This window comes from Nematolebias whitei, chromosome 5, assembly GCF_014905685.2.
Source record: "Nematolebias whitei isolate Nwh7 chromosome 5, NemWhi1, whole genome shotgun sequence".
Taxonomy (NCBI): Eukaryota; Metazoa; Chordata; class Actinopteri; order Cyprinodontiformes; family Rivulidae; genus Nematolebias; species Nematolebias whitei.
In genome coordinates, this window is record NC_056502.1 from 19,520,762 (window position 1) to 19,539,502 (window position 18,741).

Consider the following 18,741-nt stretch of genomic DNA (forward strand, 5'->3'; position numbering starts at 1 on the left):
CCCTGTGATGGACTTGCGACCTGTCCAGGGTGTACCCCGCCCCTCGCACAGTGATTGCTGGACATGGGCACCAGCGACCCCCGTGACCCAAAATGGAATAAACGGGTAAAGATAATGGATGGATGGATGGATGGTTTTTATACCCACAACAGAAATTGCTAGTTTTAGCTACTGTTTTGTTGCTGCCAGTTTTCAGAAAATATGTGAATGTTGCAACTAATACAAAGAGCAAAACGTGTTGATTAAATTTAGCTACTTCATTCAGGTCTCGGTCCCCGAGGCTCAATGGGACTAACCTGTATAAATAAAGGTTGAATGAATGAATGAATGTATCCAATTTCCAGCCTTACAGAGAGATCTTTCTCTCAAATCCACCCCAAAATCTTTGGAATATTTTTAGAGGAAATTCCTTAAAGGGAAAAATAGTCAGTCAGTTTGGTATGAATTAGAAAATGAAAAATTAATTTAGGTCAAAGTAAACAAAAGTTAGTGTTTTTAATTTAAAACTTAAATAGATCACAATTACATTTCCCCAAAAAATGACCTCATTTTGATGCACACTCTAAAATTTATTCTTTATCACTTTAAAGTGGGATAATATATTTTTTTCCACTGACAAAAGGACAACTCACATAGGCCAGCCAAGTTATTACATTTTTTTTATAAAACTCTGTATAAACTATAAATATTTTCTTTTTTACATGAATGTTTTTTCTTTTGTCCTAAACTGTAAAAATATCAATAAATGTTAAAACTCATTGTATAATTTTAGTTTTATGTCGTCGCCCACAATCGCTAGAAAACGCCCGCTCCACCAAACTTGAAGTGGCCCATGGGCCACCAGTTGATAATCACAGTTGTTGCAGGGTTGCCATTCTGAACATATTTTAGAGAGCGTAGGGACAGAAAAGTATTTTCTGATCAAATAAGTTGCAGACCTCTGCCCTAATGGGATGCTGAGGAAGAAACAAAAAACAACAACAAAACTAATAAAAGTGTTGCTGCATGCATGAGAAACAGTCATGTGAAACATTTTTGTGGGCTCACCATATTATCAAGTGTACACCAAACAGATTTCTTGTGGGCAGCAGGAACTATTTGAAGCCTACTGAATGATCCCTTTGGTGGCCTTGTGTGCTAAATGTCCTTAAACTCAAACTGCTTTAGAGGCTGTATTTAAAATATTCCAAATGCCATCCAAAACTTCAATGAAACAAGTGAATTATATAAGTGGAGTCAGCACAGTTCAAATGCAATTAGAGATTGAATATAGCTCACACGTATCTCTTTTAATTTTTAAACTGGAAACACAGATGCTATATTACACTGCATATTCTCTGGTGCATGACAACTCGGTGCACATCAGACATTTTTTGGTGCGCTCCAGAAACTACTGCGTGTGCACCAGATTCATTTCTCATGTGCACGTAATACTGCCCCATGCACACCAGATACTCTCCTGCACAAGAAACCCATTTTCAATAGTTTTTCACCAGCTTGCCCTCTGGGCTCCACAGATTTTAAATCTGTCAACTACTGATTTTTTAAAGGTGAAGGTTAAAATTTTATTTTACTCACAAACACTGAGACTGAATTTAAAGTATTTAAGAGCTTTTGATTTTCAGCAGCAGGTGATAGAAATACAGTAAATCAATTAAGATGAGTGAGCTGAGAAAATGTACACACTAATACTTAAAAAAACTGAACAAATTTTGAATTAATGTAGAAAAGCTGTTGTTTTAAAAGAGGTTAAACCCACAGTATCTGCTGTGGAAACTCCTTTCTGCTTTCAAACACTAGAGTCACTCTGTCCAAAGGTTTCTGCTCCCTCCCCATCAAATCTAAAATACAATGATCACAGTGCAGCTGTGGTTGTTTTAAAGGGCTTTAAAAATAAAGTTATTATTATTCACTGTACAAGCAGATGATCTTCAGATCGGAGCTCAGACTGGTTTCTATCAGGAAGTGAAACGTAAAAATAGTTCAGCTGAACAGAGAAAATTTATCTTGTTCCATCTGCCTGGATATTCTGAAGGACTCGGTGGCTATGCCATGTGGACACAGCTACTGCATGAAATGTATTGAAAACTTCTGGGATAAAGAGGATCAGAATCAGAATCAGAATCAGGATCAGAAGAGGATCAGTGCGTGCAGCTGGGGAGAGCTGTCTCGGACACTCGGACTGTAAGCACAGGATCTCCACAGGGCTGTGTGCTTTCCCCCCTGCTTTTCTCCCTGTACACCAACTGCTGCACCTCCAGCCATGACTCTGTGAAATTTATTAAGTTTGCAGATGACACCACCCTCATCGGGCTCATCTCGGACGGTGATGAGTCTGCATACAGGAGGGAGGTGGACCGGCTGGTGACCTGGTGCAGCAGCAACAACCTGGAACTCAATGCCCAGAAGACAGTGGAGATGATTGTGGATTTCAGGAAAGCCACAGCCCCTCTGCCCCCCATCACCTGTAATGATACCCCCATCACCACTGCAAACTCTTATCGGTTCCTCGGCACCACCATCACCCAGGACCTCAAATGGGAGCCGACCATCAGCTCCCTCATCAAGAAGGCCCAGCAGACTGTACTTCCTGTGACAGCTGAAGAAGGCCAAGCTGCCGGCCAAGCTCATGGTGCAGTTCTACACGGCCATCATCTAGTCCATCCTCAGCTCCTCCATCACGGTGTGGTACGCCGGGGCCACTGCCAGGGACAGACTCAGACTGCAGCGCGTTGTGCGCTCAGCTGAGAAGGTGATCGGCTGCAGCCTTCCATCCCTCCACGACCTGTACGTCTCCAGGACTGTGAGGCGAGCATGTCGGATCACAGCTGACCCTGCTCACCCTGCACACGGACTGTTTGAACCACTCCCCTCAGGCAGGAGGCTTCGGTCCATTCGGACCAGAACCTCCCGCCATAAGAACAGTTTCTTCCCCTCTGCTGTTGGACTCCTGAACACTCATAATGCTACCTCATAATTTCTGCTTTGGTCACATTACATCTGTATTATAATTGAATACTCCCATCTGTAATGTTCTCTAAGTTTTTTTATTGTTTTCTATTGTATGGGTGTACACATGTTTATGTTATGTTTTTAATTTTACTTTATTTGTGGGTGTACACAGGTCTTATGTCTTATGTAATGTTCTCATTTTTACTTAATTTTTACTTTATTTTTACTTTATTTTACTTTATTACTATTCGCACCTTATGTCGAAGCAAATTCCTAGTTTTGTGAACCTCGTTCATTGACATGGCAATAATAAACTGATTCTGATTCTGAGAAGAATATCCATAGCTGCTCTCGATGCAGGAAAACCTTAACACCGAGGCAATTTCTGGAGAGACACATCTTATTAGACACTTTAGTTGAGCAGCCGAAGCCATTTGAATTCCTGACTACTCCTGCTGATCACAGGACCACGCTGAACCTGAAGATGTGGCCTGTGATATCTGCACTGGGACAAAACAAAAAGCCATAAAGTCCTTTTTGATGTGTTTGGTTTCTTATGGCAAAAAACACCTTCAGCCTCATTATGTTGTTGATAAGTTCAAGAAACCTCAGCTGGTGGAGCCCTCCAAGGAGCTCCACGAGAACATCTGTTCTCATCAAAATGAGGCGATGAAGATGTTCCGTCGCATTGATCAGCAGAGCAGCTGTCATGTCTGCACGGTGGATGAACATAAAGGCCACAACATTGTCTCAGCTGCAGCAGAACGGAGTGAGCTACAAAAGAATATCAAGTTTAAGTCAACTTTCTTGTCATTTCCAAGACATGTGGTACATGAGGTGGAATTAAATTATGTACACGGGGTCCCAGTTACACACAACAATAGCTAAATATAAAGTATAAAAAGAAACAGTAAATAAAGATCTAAGATATACACTAATATATACACTAAACAAATGCCAAACGGTATGCCAAAAGATCTAAGATATACACAAAACACTAATAATGCCAAAGAATACGGCATAACAACAGCAGCACAAACGTTGGTTACGTACTGTAACCCCAGATTCTATGAATATAGGCGTAGCCCTTTAAGGCTGTCGCTGATGGGTTTATCCCGTTATGCGCAAGCATCGTACTGAAAAAATTAGTCCACGCCCACCTGCTGTGTGGGCCCCACCCGATCCGTATAAATTACGTTAAGAGCGGGTAATCTGCTCCCAAATAGCTTATTCTTTTCTTCAGCTATTCAGGAGCCAGTGAGGCCCGACGCTTAAAGGGCTACGCCTATATTCATAGAATCTGGGGTTACAGTACGTAACCAACGTTCTATGTCATATAGGCTTCGCCCTTTAAGGCTGTCGCTGATGGGTTAAGGGCGAAGCGGATGTGGTCCTCGCCTCACTGGGTCCATTCGAACACAGTAAGAAGCGGAAGCTTGCCCAAAAAACGTCTTGTCATTCAGCTCCCCATGTGCATAACTACGCATCGCGTAATTGTGTGCCATGCACAGACGCATGTTGTGCAACTATGCGTTCTGACAAGCATGAATGCCCCGGAAAAACTTTCAACGGGGAAGATATTAAAAGAGGAGGGGGGGGGGGCATGAAGCAACTGATTCATGATTGAACAGTATAAACAGATTAATATCAATGAACTGATTATTGAACAATGAACTGATTGGTAACAATAGTCATGAACTGATTAGTGACAATAGAACCAAAATCACAGACACAACTTGTGGCTGATAACAACATCTCACACTGTAATGCATGCAGACAGATGTGAGTTTAAACAGAGTTCCATGAGAACAACAATATTCATTCTGTTAGAGCACTAAGGACAGAATGTGTCATGGAACGAGCCGTTACATCACGTAGGTAAAAGCGAATAAATGAGCAGGGTGTTGACCATGCAGCCGCAGTGCAAATGTCCTGCATTGACATACCATTATGCAGAGAAGTCGAAGATGCGATACCCCTGGTTGAGTGTGCTTTGAGATTGACAGGAGGCTCTAGATCTGATGCTCTGTAGGCTTCAGAAATGGCCTCACACAGCCAGTGTGACAAGCGCTGGGTGGATAACGGGCGGCCTGCGGATGCATCTCTATAATGCACAAACAGATGTTGAGTTTGACGCATTGCAGCTGTGCGCGCTATGTAACACGATAACGCCCGCACCGGACAGAGAAGATGAAAAGATGCTTCTTCTTCTGATCTGTGGGGGGGAGGGAAGAATCCCTCCAACGATATCTGTCTCGATTTAAAAGAGCTCGTGATGCTTTTAGGCATAAAGGCTGGATTTGGTCTTAAATCAGCTGAACTACCGTCAGCCTGGATTCTGAGACATGACGGAGCGGCAGAGAGGGCGGATAAATCACTCACCCTCTTAGCGGATGTTAAAGCCAGCAGCAGGGCTGTTTTAAGAGACAGGAATTTAAGTGAGACTTGATCCAGAGGCTCAAAAGGAGCCTTGATCAGGGCTCGCAGGACCAGCGTTAAATCCCACTGTGGAACTAATGGGCGTGAAACCGGTCTATGTCTTTGTACACCTTTTAGAAACCGCTTCATCAGCGGGTGGTTAAAAGCTGTTCTGTCCCCGAACCCTTCGTGGCAGGAAGAGATGGCTGCAGCGTACGTTTTAATCGTGCTGAATGCCAACTTCCTATCCATCAGCTGTTGAAGAAAGGACAGCACGCCACCTAATGGACATGAGGTGGCCTCTAAACCTTTCTCTGTACACCAGCGCTGAAAAGCCGTCCACTTTGATGTGTACAGGGCTGTGGTAGATGCAGCGCGTGAATCTTGGATTGTGCGCACTACCTCCTGAGGGAGACCCATCCTCTCTAAGCGGGACCGCTCAGCGGCCAGACCCATAGGTGCTGGCCTATTTCCGGGTAACTCCTGATTGCTCCTCCTGCTTGAAGGAGAGCATCTTCCCTCCATGGCAGTTTCCACGGGCGACCTGACAACAGACGCTGCAGGACCGGGAACCATGGTGCGTTCACGCGCTCGGGAGCTACCAGAAGAGCTGTCAGTCCCTCCTCCTGAACTCGGTTCAGGAACCGTAAAATCAGAGGAGGGGGGGGGGAACGCGTACAGAAGCGTTTTGGGCCACGGGCTGTGGGCAAAGGCATCAACCCCCAGCGGTGGGTCGTCTCGAGGGCTCAGGGAAAACCATAATTGGCACTGAGCGTTCTCTCGCGTCGCAAACAGGTCCACAGCTGCTTTGCCAAACTTCTGCCACGTCTGAAAAATCAGGTCTGGATGGAGGGTCCAGTCCGCGTGACGTGGGCCGCCCCTGGACATCACGTCTGCTCCTCTGTTCAGAACGCCGGGTATGTAAACCGCTCTGATGGAAAGCAGGTTTTGGTGAGCCCAACACAGTAGCTTCCGCGCAATGTGTAACATCTGGGCTGAACGCACACCCCCCTGGCGGTTTATGTACGCAGCAGTCACCATGTTGTCTGTGTGAATCAACACGTGTTGATTCTGTAGCACGGGAGCAAAATGTTGAATCACATTCAGCACTGTGCGACACTCCAAAACATTGATGTGGGCTGATGTGCGGTGGGGCCACAGCGCCCCTACTGCTTGAGATAGGCATGTCCCCCCCCAACCTGACAGAGACGCGTCCGTGAAGACAGACACATGTGACGTGGGTCTGCTGACGGGGACTCCCTCTGACAGAGCCAGGGTGTTTCCCCAGTGTCGGAGGTCTGCTCTCACGGAGGGAGGGACAGTGATCATCCGTCTCTTTTGTTTTACTGGATCCACACGCAGGCGCGTAAACCACCTCTGGAGGCGTCTCATGTGTAACAAACCCAGCGGGACCACTGTGTGAGCTGATGACATCATTCCCAACAGCTTCATGACGGAGACAGCTGTTACCACTTTGCCAGGTCTTACGTGGCGTAATTGGTTTTTTAGAGTGTCGATTCTTGTTTGTGATAAGCGAGCCGTCATGGTAATTGAGTTTAATTCCACTCCCAGATAAACAATTGTCTGGGCCGGGAAAATCGAGCTTTTCTTCCAATTTATGGCGAAGCCCAAATTTAGCAGATGTGATGCCAACACCTGAGCCTGTATCAATGCTTCCTGTCTGGAGTGAGACAGGAGCAGCAGGTCGTCCAGGTAAAACAAAACTCTCATCCCTGCTCTGTGCAGTGGATGCAGAGCTGTCTCCACACACTTTGAGAACGTACGAGGCGCGAGGGAGTACCCGAAAGGCAGCCTGTTGTACTGGTACTTCATCCCTTGAAAGGCGAAACGCAGAAATTTTCTGTGTTTTGGGATGATTGGTATGTGAAAATAGGCATCTTTTAGATCGATGGAAACAAACCAGTCGTTTTTCTGGATGTTGTCCAACAGCTGTCTGTTCGTCAACATGTGAAACGGTCTGTTCATGATCGCTTTGTTGAAAGCTGACAGATCCAGAATCGGTCTCATCCCTCCGGTCCTTTTGGGGACCAGGAAGTAGCGTGAGTAAAACCCTGTGTTTTCCTCCTCGTTGGGAACTCTTGAGATTACACCTTTTATCAGAAGCTCTTGGACTTCTGCATTTAAGGCTGAGACTTGGTCTGGTGATGACAGGACCGTCTCTATAACTCCTCCGAACGGAGGGGGTCGGGTTGCAAACTGCAGCGTGTAACCCTTGCATAACACTCTGTCCATCCATCTGTCCGGTGAGCATGTTTTTAGCCACTCTGCGTGACGTTCGTGGAGTGGACGTGCGTTTAAATGATGTGCCGTGTTTTGAACGGATGTCATCCAAACCTCCGCCTCGACCGCCGTCATGCGTCGCGGAAATGTTTTCCGCGTGACCCAAGGCGAGGCTTTCTCGAAAGGGCTGTTCTGCGCGCGCCCGTGCGCTGTGACTGGATCGCGGACCAACCTTCATGTCCGGGCGGGGCGGTGTGCGCTGAGGCGAAGCGTGTGCCAGCTGATGACGTTTAACGTCGCTGTGCGAACGTTGAGAGGTGGAGGGCGTGACGTCATCAACGCCGTGCTGTCGAAGTGAAGGTTGTAAACTTCGCGGGAGCGCACGTTTCCTCTGGAGGGACGCGCGCCGCTCTCGCTGAGGGCGGGGCCCGTCGTTGGATTCATTCAGCTGTCTCACGCTTATGCCGCCGTGAGCTGCTGATCGCTGAGGCGCGATGGATGACGGCCGTTCGCGATTATTCAGGAAAAGCGTGTGTTGTTTTTGCTGAGAGCGGGGACCTCCACCGGACCCGGCCTGCGGTCCCACATTTATCCCGATGTGAGCCGGTGAGCGCCGGGCAGCTGTGCGTGCATCATTAACACAGCGCCGTTTGGATGGAGGTTGCTTGTCTCGCTCGGGTGCGCGTTTAACACCGTTTGAGTGGTGATCGTGCGGTTCTGATTGACAACAAGATATTTCGCTTACCGTGGTGTCACGTGAGCGTCTGGGCATGTGAAGGAGCGGCGGTGGGTTTAAAAAACCTTTATTTAAGGCCACCGGCTCTCTCTGTGTGGAGGATGTGTGTGTAGCGGCTGTGAGCTCATCCGAACTTACAGACTGGCTAAAAACAGGCATTTTGATTTTTGAAAAATCATTTATTTCACTTCCTGTTTCGTTCATACACACATCCCCCGCAGACCGTCATTTCTTAAACCTTCTCCCTCGTGAGCTCTGCGGTTTGTTTGGCCCGAGCGCCGTCTGCAGGCGATCTCTGGGGAAACGCTGAAGTGCAGGCTGCCGGACTGAGGAGGGGTGGTCTCTGGCGGGCGGGGCTGGTGGTGGAGCTGGGCGAGACGAAGCTGCTGCTGCCGTGGAGCGTCGGTGCTTCTGCCTCTGCTCTCGACGATCCCTCCAGCGGGCTGGGGGACGGGATGAGCCGCGCGGCTTGATGAGATGGCGTACCGCTTCCGACATCTCCTCCGACTGCTTGGAGTTCGCCAGCATGGTCTTCAAGCTGCTTCCGAACAGCGCGTCCGATGAGATGGGGCCCTCCATGAGGTCCTTGTGCAGCTTTTCCGGCAGCAATGGAGAGTGACGGAGCCAGATGGAGCGTTGGATTACCGTCATCCATGAAGCAATCCTCGACAGGCAAACCGTGGAAGCGGCGCACATGTTGAGGACGGCGTCTGCCGATTTACACAGGGAGCTCTTTGTCTCCTCCGGCAGGTCTGAGGCCTCCAGCCTCTTCGACATGCTAAATGCTAACAGCGCCACGTTGTTGTTAGCCGCGGCCGCCTGAAAAGCACACTGGTGGGCTCTGTTGGAGAGCGCGGTCGCCACCTGGTCGTGTTTCCCCGGAGGGACGGGACGCTTCTCCAGCCTGGACATCTTCGCTCCGAAGGCTTCCGCGAGGCTTGGCTCGAGGGGGGGTACCGAGGGATAGCCCCGCTCGGTGAACCCCTCCACTCTGGTGATGGGGGCGTAAGTGGAGACGGGCGCCCTTAACCTACCAGGACCGGCTGCGGCCTCGTTCCAGTACGCTGTCACCGCTGGAAAACGAGGCCAAATGGGATCAGGACGGCGAGCCGGCGTGGAGCCAAACCTTCCCGCAAGATCATCCGATCTGAGCGGGGGGGGGGGAGGGGACGGAGAGCCCCTTAACGCTAGCAGCTTCCCGGATAATGGCGGGCAGCTCCGAGAGGAGCGCGCCCACGGCAGGGAGCGATGTGGTCGCTGAAGCGGGAAACCCCGGGGGAGTCGAGCATCCGCTCGGCCTCCCTCTTTCCAACACTGTGCTCCCCGGGGGGGAACAAGCGTCGGGGCTGCTGCTAGCGTCACCGGTCCCAGAGGAATCATCCGATTCACTCCGAGAGCCGGCGTCGAAGAAATCCATGGCGTCGTCCAGCGAACAGTCTCCCGCCACTGACAGGCAGTCCTCGATGGTAGCCTTAAACAAGGCTGCTCTCCTCTGCCTTTCCTCCGGTGGAAGCTCGTCACAGAGGCGGCAGGAGGGAGCGCGAGCGACGTGGCGGGGACCCAGGCATCCCTCGCAGGTGTCGTGCCGGTCGAAGCTAAGCAAGTAGCCGGTCTTGCAAGAGGGACACAAACGGATGGTGCTGGAGCTGGACATCTCGACGAAAAGGTCAGTTGTTCTTTGTTTTATTATGCTTGCTGAAGAAAAATGGGGAGCAGATTACCCGCTCTTAACGTAATTTATACGGATCGGGTGGGGCCCACACAGCAGGTGGGCGTGGACTAATTTTTTCAGTACGATGCTTGCGCATAACGGGATAAACCCATCAGCGACAGCCTTAAAGGGCGAAGCCTATATGACATAGAACATGAGTCTGTGGTGAGCAGATGTGTATGAATGAATACAGCAGCATGAGATAATCAGCAGCATTGAAAAGTCACAAATTATCATGGCATTACAATGATTTTCCTGGTTAGGGATTCATGAGTCTAACAGCTTCAGGGTAGAAGTTCAGTTTAGTGGTTCTACACTTAATGCCTTCTGCCTGAAGGGAGCAGGGCAAAAAGTGAGTGTGCTGGGTGATTGAGGTACTTCATGATGCAGGTGGCTCTCTGCCTGCATTTGGAGGTGCAGATGTCTGTGATGGTGGGGAGACTGACTCCAACAGTCTTCTGTGCAGCCTTCACCACTCTCTGCAAAGCTTTTCTTTCTGCAGCTGTGCAGCCTCCATGCCACACGTTGATGCTGGAGCACAGGATGCTCTCCACTGCACACCTGTAGAAGGAGGTGAGGACTGAGCTTCCCAGTCCAGCTCACCTAGGGGGCAGAACTGCCTCATAGGGACAATGAAACAGTTTCACGTCGCTGTGCATTTTTCTGTTACGCAGAGGGGAGGGGGTGTAGCAAAATGGTACACTTGTTTAAATTTGTTTAGACAAAATGGAAGATCATATCTCAAAATTAAAGAATTTTTCTAAACTCGATTTTCATTTGAAACAGAAGGTATTAGAGAAAGGAAGAAAAAACGTTTCTATTTTGGGTTCATGTGAGCATCCGATTCCAGACGAGTCAGTGCCTCCTGTCATAAACCTCACTGCACATCACCGAAGGTTAGGTTATGTTGCAGTCACCTTGATGAAATGAATGGTAGTTTTGGATATTATGACAAATCCTAGATTTTATTTTGTAATTAAAACAAAAATGAATAACATCAGCACTATCACTGGTTGTGAGTTCACAGCTGGAGTGTACTTGGACCACAGAACTAGTATCATGTCTTTCTACAGCTTCTCTGAGACCACGACTCTCCTCAACAAATCCCAGACAACCTTTACTCAACCGTTACATGAAGGGATACATCTTTATTTTAATTATGGAGACATTGCTGAGATCTGGAAATGAAATGTTACTGGACAGATTTGTCTTTGCTGAATTGTTTCACAATCTATCCAAAAGACTTCTTCAATCTGAGGAGCTGCAACAAACTCAGTCTAATAAGCAGCATCTTCTCATAGTGGATCAACCAGTTTGCTGGCGACAGCCAAAACTAGTTGTTTTACTAAATGGCTTATGTAATGTATGTGAATGTTTTCGTACAGTGCCCTGAGACGACTTCTGTTGTAACTTGGTGCTACACAAATAAACTGAATTTTATTTAATTTAATATTTTCACAATTTTTATGTCTGTTTATTACAATTGTCAGCCAGAAGTGGATGTGCTGTTTAACTGTTATGGTGGCACAGGTGTCCAGATTTGTCCTACCGTTCAGGTAAGTGCATAAGGGGCATGGTCACATGTTACTTAGCTGATGTGGGTCATGGCACCAGGTGCTGGGTTAGTAGGCATTTTGTAAACTTCTGTTGACCATCACTTTTTTGATTGTCACATTTTTTGATCAATACCTTTATCATCATTTTAAGTCATAAAAGCTGTGATGGACTTGCGACCCGTTCAGTGTGTACCCCGCCCCTCGCATAGCGATTGCTGGACATGGGCACTGGCGACCTCCGTGACCCAAAATGGAATAAGCAGGTAAAGATAATGGATGGATGGATGGATGGATGGATGGATGGATGGATGGATGGATGGATGGACAAGCGATGTAAATCAATACAGGCACTGTTTGATGGATGGCAAAAGTTCATTGTGTTAGTTTTAAAATAAATAAATATGCAAAACACAAGTTGGACTCAGCATGGCTCATTGGAGACATGTCACCAGAACCAAACCTACTCAGCCGACAGCGGCTTTATTTTGTGGATCCAAGTCGCTACAACAATTTTGGTATTTATTTTATTGTACTCTATTTTGCCAATTATTTTATTGTAAATGCCTATGTATATTCAAATAAACTTCACTTAACTTCTTTTATTTTATTTTTTTTTACATTGTAATTTGCCCTACAAGTTGCCACTGTAGGATTTACACCAGTGGCAAATAACCCCGTTTTGGTTTTAATTTAAATGTTAACTTTATCTCCAACAATAATTATCCAGATTCAAAAGTGCACTTTAAAAACATAATGGGCATACTTGTGGTTCCCAGAATTTACGAGATAGTAAAAAACTTAAATGTTGCCTCTGTATTTCAGATAAAATAATCCAGTGAGTATATGTGAGCCCAAGGACAGAAGATTAATTTATTTCTGCTGCACTGTTAAATTAGAATTGGAGACCTTGTTGGTGAAACTTTTTTTAAAAAGAGCCAACAACCTTGATAGTTAAAGCAAAGCCAAGGTGATGTGTGTTCATGTCTGTGAGAGAAGATGGCACTGTGAGAAACATATTAGCAGAAATTAAGTAAATTGTTGCTTTTCTTCACAGCAGTCAATGTCAGTGCAACGCCAACAATCTTAAGTTGAAGTCAAAGTCAGTGTTTGCAATGTGACTCTGAGCCAAGGAGACTTTGGAGTAAAGTGTTTCCTTCCGTTTATATTTAAGTCAAATTAAGCCAAGTTAGTTTGACTGATATGGATATTACTGAGCTGGATATTACCATAGAAGCAAGGTTTTTCCCCATATTTATGCTGATTATTTTGGTCTCTCCACACAAAGGAAGATAAAATGCTGCCTGCTGAATAGTTAGGCACCAATCATAGGCTTTGATGTGAAGCCTAGCAGACAGAGAGGGTGAGAGAAATGAGAAGAGAAGGACGAGAACTAGTGTTTGTTGAAAGGGAGACGCAGAGGAGGGGGGAAAACACAGCTCGCAGATGAAGAGAGAAATTCAGAGAAAAGTGAGTGCAAACTCGAGAAAGACCCTGTCACAAAGAAGACGACGAAAGGGAGAGTTAAAAGAGCGGTGGTCAAAAAGTGATGATTTTTTTTTGTATGTGTGGATGTCATCCAAGAAGTGTCTGGAGAGCCCTGGAAGAGTTTCCTGTCCTTTGTCTCTTTTAATCATGGCCATTTGGGCAGTGGGAACCAGCCTCATTTGAGCAAGGACACTGTTAATTAGGCGCCATGTTTCAGCAAGTCTCTGCAGAGTCAACACCCCTGCACGGCACGATCGCTCTGCTTTCTTCTCGCACGCACAATCACGCTCCCACATGCAAATGAGCATCCTTATTACACGTGTAACAGTGCCTCTTTAATTTATACGGCTACAGAGCGGGTGGATCATTTCCTAAATATGTATCAGTGACCTTTGTGACGACGGTTCCTCAAATTTTATGGTCTGTTTTATTGCCACATTACGATATCACCCAATTTATGAGACAAATACAACTTGCTTTGTGTTGCTGTTAAAAATATGTGCTGAAATCCAGAAACTCAATAAAGCTCGCAGATGTTGCAGTTAGTACATTTTATTTCTGTTTTACGTATTGTTTACCTATCTCACTGAACAAGTTTCGGATAGGTCATAATTCACACACGCAGACACCACCTGGGCAGAAGTACACCAACAGTTGTGTATAATGCCATCCCCTCCTGTTGAACAATAAAACGGTGGGTTTTAAAGTAGGACTATAGGAGCCTCCTCTCCACTGGGAAGGCTTTCTATAAGCTGCAAAGGATTTACTGCTTTTCAGCCTCAGATCTCTGAGGTTGGTGCAGGTGGCTTGGAGTTCAAAATTCATTCAGAAAGGAATTCACTGAGTCGGAACTCCACACGAGCCAATTAAATCTGTCCGCCCTAAATTGAACAAAACCATTTTTGTGTCACTCTTTATGAACGGTTGTCTCCATGTTATTGATTGTGAAATAAAAACAAGAATATGTCACAAGAATAATGTTTAATCTCTTTGAATTGAAATATTATTTCATACTTTAGTCCAGATTGTCCAGTTGGTAAAGTATTAGCAATACAAGCACTGTACGTACAAATGGTGCACATAAATCATGGTCCAGTTTGTAGCTCAGTTTTAGAATCACACTCTGATATGAGATTGGTAGAACAAGAAAAATAAACAAATTCTATCTTGACGTTAATGTTACTTAGTTTTTCATTTATTTCCAACACATAATCTTCTCAAATAGAATACAGAAAAACAAATCACTCTTACAATTAGGGATGTGGCAACCCATTTACAGCCATAGACCATAAAATAAAAGATGAACAAAGGGTCTCTGCTTCTTTACAGTTGTTTAAATTAAAACTAGTGGGATCTGGGTAATGGGAGTTGCCATATTGTTTTTGGAGCCACACTTGTGATGTAGGGGTGAAAGTCCTGCCTACTCCATCATAAATTCATGGTCTTTTTTGAATATAAAGCATCAAATAGCTAAATACACCTACACATATTAGAAAAACAAATCATTTTAAATACAACAGCAAGGTGTAACTTATGTGAATCAAAAGTAATCAAGGATTCAAGAATTATTGTCATACCAGCTCACATTTGCATGTTTATGGTACGGAATTCGGACTCAGGTACCAGATGTGTTTATACACATTTAATTTTATTTTAGATAAACATTTTTAAATTGACTTGGTTCAGACTGACATCCTTATAGGAACAAGTCACAGCCTCAAGAACCGTTAGCTTGATTTTATGTAAATTTCTCCCTGATACTTTAAGCTGATATTAATGTGATTGCTGTCTACTGCAGGTAAGATACTGCCTGATCAAACTCTCCACAAAAGCCCTCTTCCAAAAAGATTACACTTAGGACTAAAATGGGAATGTGACTGATGCAAGGTGAGGTGTTTAATTCCTGAAAGACATCAAAACACACATGTAAATGTTTGCATCTCTTTTCTTCATCCCACTTTATGTCTTCTGTATTTTGGCAAGTTGTTTTTTCTCACTTTCCATCTGTTTTGCTCCATCACCTCCATCTCATTGTGAAGTACACAAACTGATCTCCCTCCTCTTGTGCATGCATACACACCCTCTCTTTTCTGAGCAGCTCTGATGAAGCCATAGCTGTTAGTCTGCATCCTGTACGTCAGCTGTCTGAACATTGTTTAGCCAGGAAGACTTTAGTAAACACTGTCATCTGCTGTGGTAATTCCCATCCTAATTTTTGTCTTTCTATCTCTTCATCTCCTGTTCTGTCTCTGTCACTTGAGTGAATGTGCGTTCCCTTCATTTTATCTCCCTTTAAACGACTTTTGCAGCAGAATGGTTTATTTATAGAGCCAATTAAATCTGGAGGAGACTCAGTGGGTTTAAGTGGGAAATACTTCTAAAAAAGGAAAGGAGTGTTTTTTCATAGTTATTTTTTAATCGTGTGGGCCTACAAAAAACTGGAAGTACTTGTCATGTTGGGAAGAAGACAATCTGAGTTAGGAGAAATGCTCTTAACTTTGCTAATGTGCCTTGTTCCTGAAAAAAGTACACATTTAACGTTCATGTGCAGCAGGAGAGGAGAGAAAAGAGGCAGAGTTATGAACAAATAAAGAAAATAGACTGACCGTAAAATTCATCTACCGGTACTTTTGAAAAGTTAAAAATGAACCAAGTCTGAGACCAAAAGCATGTGCAAGAAGAGAGCAGGAAGAAGGAGAACTAGCTCAGACCTACAGTACAGGCCAGATGGTGATTAAAATGGCATTTGATGTACCTGAAACAGGTGTTAATAATGGCAACATCAGCAATTCATTATCTAATGAGACATAACATAAACTAAATGGCCAACTAAAATGTAAAAAAACAAAAAAAAGTTTAATAAGAACTTCAACATCACATAAATTATTAAAATATTTTTAGTTGTGCAAAATAGTAAACCTCCAACTAGCGATGCTATATCACAAATACTAATTTTGTTTATCACTTGTGATCCCCACAAAAAACTCTAAAATACTATCAAATTATTTTTTAAAGATGATTGTATGCACTAAAATAGTGAAAGTCTGTTTAATTCATTTTACCATGCAGTCCTCACAGATATTTTTTTTAGGAATGGTTTTAATCTGCAAGATGTGGGATCATTTTTTCTTTTTTTTTTTTTTTTAAATCACAACGCTATTAAAACAAATGTTGCCAAATAGAAAGCGAAGCATTTTCACGTAAATCCTCAACGTCTGTGGCTTTTTGTCATTTTGGCCTCAAAGTCTATTTGATTCTAACTGAATCTGAGCATTGAGTCTGAATTGAATTATATTGTGTAAGACCAAAAAAAGTCAACATTTTCATGCTCATGAACAGCAAAAAATAAAGTAAAAATAGAAAATAAAGCATGATATCAGGTCATTTTTAATGTTTTGTGAAAGATTTCTATTTGAGACTTTACTTCCAGTGACAACCCATTAGTAGACCTGCCATTATTCCATCATTATTGTTGTTTCTGTTGAGTATCTCTTGAGTTCATGGCATCTAGCCTTATATAGAGTTTATACCATCAGACAATAAATACCATCCTGGTTTATTTAATTTATTTTGAATTTTTTTGACTAGAAGCATTGACACAAGTCATAAAGCTACATAAACAAGCGGTACACTGATGTCCCCCTTTATCGGAGGATTTAAATAGTGACTGTAATTTTCAAAAGAGGGTTTATCTGGGTTGGAATTGAATTGAGAACGGAAGAAAACAATGTTTTTGGTGCAAGACATTCAAATAGGTAAGAACAGAGGTATGTTTTTTCTTGTCCAAGGTGGTTCAGAATGATGGATCCTGGTGAGCAGAGGGAGGAATACAATATGATCCACCATAATAAAAGCAACTAATACAGTTTTAACTTATAAAACTTATTTAGCTTGTAACATTTTAAATTCCAGTATTTTGACTTGGAAAAGCACACCAAGCAGAAAGTACTGATGAACAAGTAAATCATCCACATGCATAAATTTCCTGGTATTATTTTTTCTTCAAAATTATCACTAATAAGAATATTTGGTACCATGTTACAATAAGGCTCCCCTTATAGATGGCTAATAAATAGTTTATAGATATGTTATTAATCCTCTATAAACACTTACTGAATAAATAAACACTCATTAATTACTGTTTATTTTGCATTAATTAAGGGTGAGAACGAGACAATCTATAGAGTATCAATAGATACCTATATTGCAGTGATAAAGTACAATATTATACAATTTTATATCATAAAAAAATTAGGTTTACAAATGCTTATTGTGCTTACAAGGTAATAACTTAGTCTGAAATGTTTAATATAACTCTAAATGAAATATATAGGTGAACAGATTTGGCTGATTATTTGGCAAGAAATTGGTCAGTTTCGTCTCTTTCTTGCCCTTAATTAATGCATAATAAGCAGTTGTTAATGATTTATAAAGTGTTTATAAATGAATTAATAATTTATCTATACATTATTTATTAACCTTCTATAAGGGGAGCCTTATTGTAAAGTGGTACCATATATTTAAAATCAAATTTTCTGCTTGATTTTTCAGATGTTCACAACCTCTGTATGTTGAATTAACCCAATGCTATGCTTGCACTGCTTGTATCTTTACTCTAAAATCAAGTGGCTGACCCGGCTGAGTGTCTGCAGTGCATCACGGCTGCCGAAGAGAAAGTCCTGCCCTCGAAACCAACCGCCACCTCAGAGCCAGACCCTGACAAGATGACTGATGCTAGCTGGCAGCTGGCTACACACTCCTACTGTTAGAGAGACGTAAAGATAGAAAGAGACAGCGGGGTAAGATGAATGATCCAGGTCAGTGTCAGAACAGGATTGATTTGGATCAGAACCAAAACCACTGATGGCATAGATGGACAGCAAGATGGATGAAGCGACTGAGAAGGAATGACTAATAGATTTTAGACACAGGATGTCAAACTGCCAGTTGGCTTCTGTTGGGCAACAGGGCCACTCGAGGGAGTGGGGTGGGGTGTATAGGATGAGTCGAACACATTCACATCCTACAGCCTCAGCTGCCGGGCAGATATAGACCTGATGATCTTTGTTAGGAATTATGTAAGGGTACATGCGGCTTTAGTAAACCCCACAGGAACTCACAACTACAGTTACCGCTTATACCTTTATAGATTTATTTTATTAAAGCAGAATGATCCTTTCATCTCCTTGTCAGCTGAAGAGCTCTTTTGTCCTCTCTGCCACTCTAAACAGACTTATATGCCCCTTTTTCCTGCTTTTGTCTGTTTGGATGTCAAAAACAATGGTTCGATGAGAGCACAATCATTAAAAGTATCAAGCTGTTAATGACAAGAATCTGGGTTTTGAATTTGACAATTCATCCAGACAACAAGAACGATGAAACAATGTATTGTTTTGCAGCTGCTGGTGGGAGTCTGGATCCAGTCACGGGAACAAGTCATGCCAGATTTATTTATATAGCACATTTAAAACAGAAACTGTTCCAAAGTGCAGAACATGTCTGCAGAGATAATATAGTTAGAAGGCTGTATGTTTCAGGAAGCTTGCTTGAAAGCGAAAACAGCCATTAACCTTCTCAGGCAGGAGAGGTGGGAGCCACCTGTCAGAGCTTGATGAGGAAGCGTCACCCTAACTGGTGGGAAA

The 18,741-nt window shown here is 43.9% G+C and overlaps 1 pseudogene; it reads left to right on the plus strand.

The window, feature by feature from the left end:
• The window catches only part of LOC119409747, a 108,643-nt pseudogene extending 90,775 nt beyond the window's left edge, over nucleotides 1-17,868 (plus strand).
• Nucleotides 17,869-18,741: the final 873 nt, after the last annotated feature.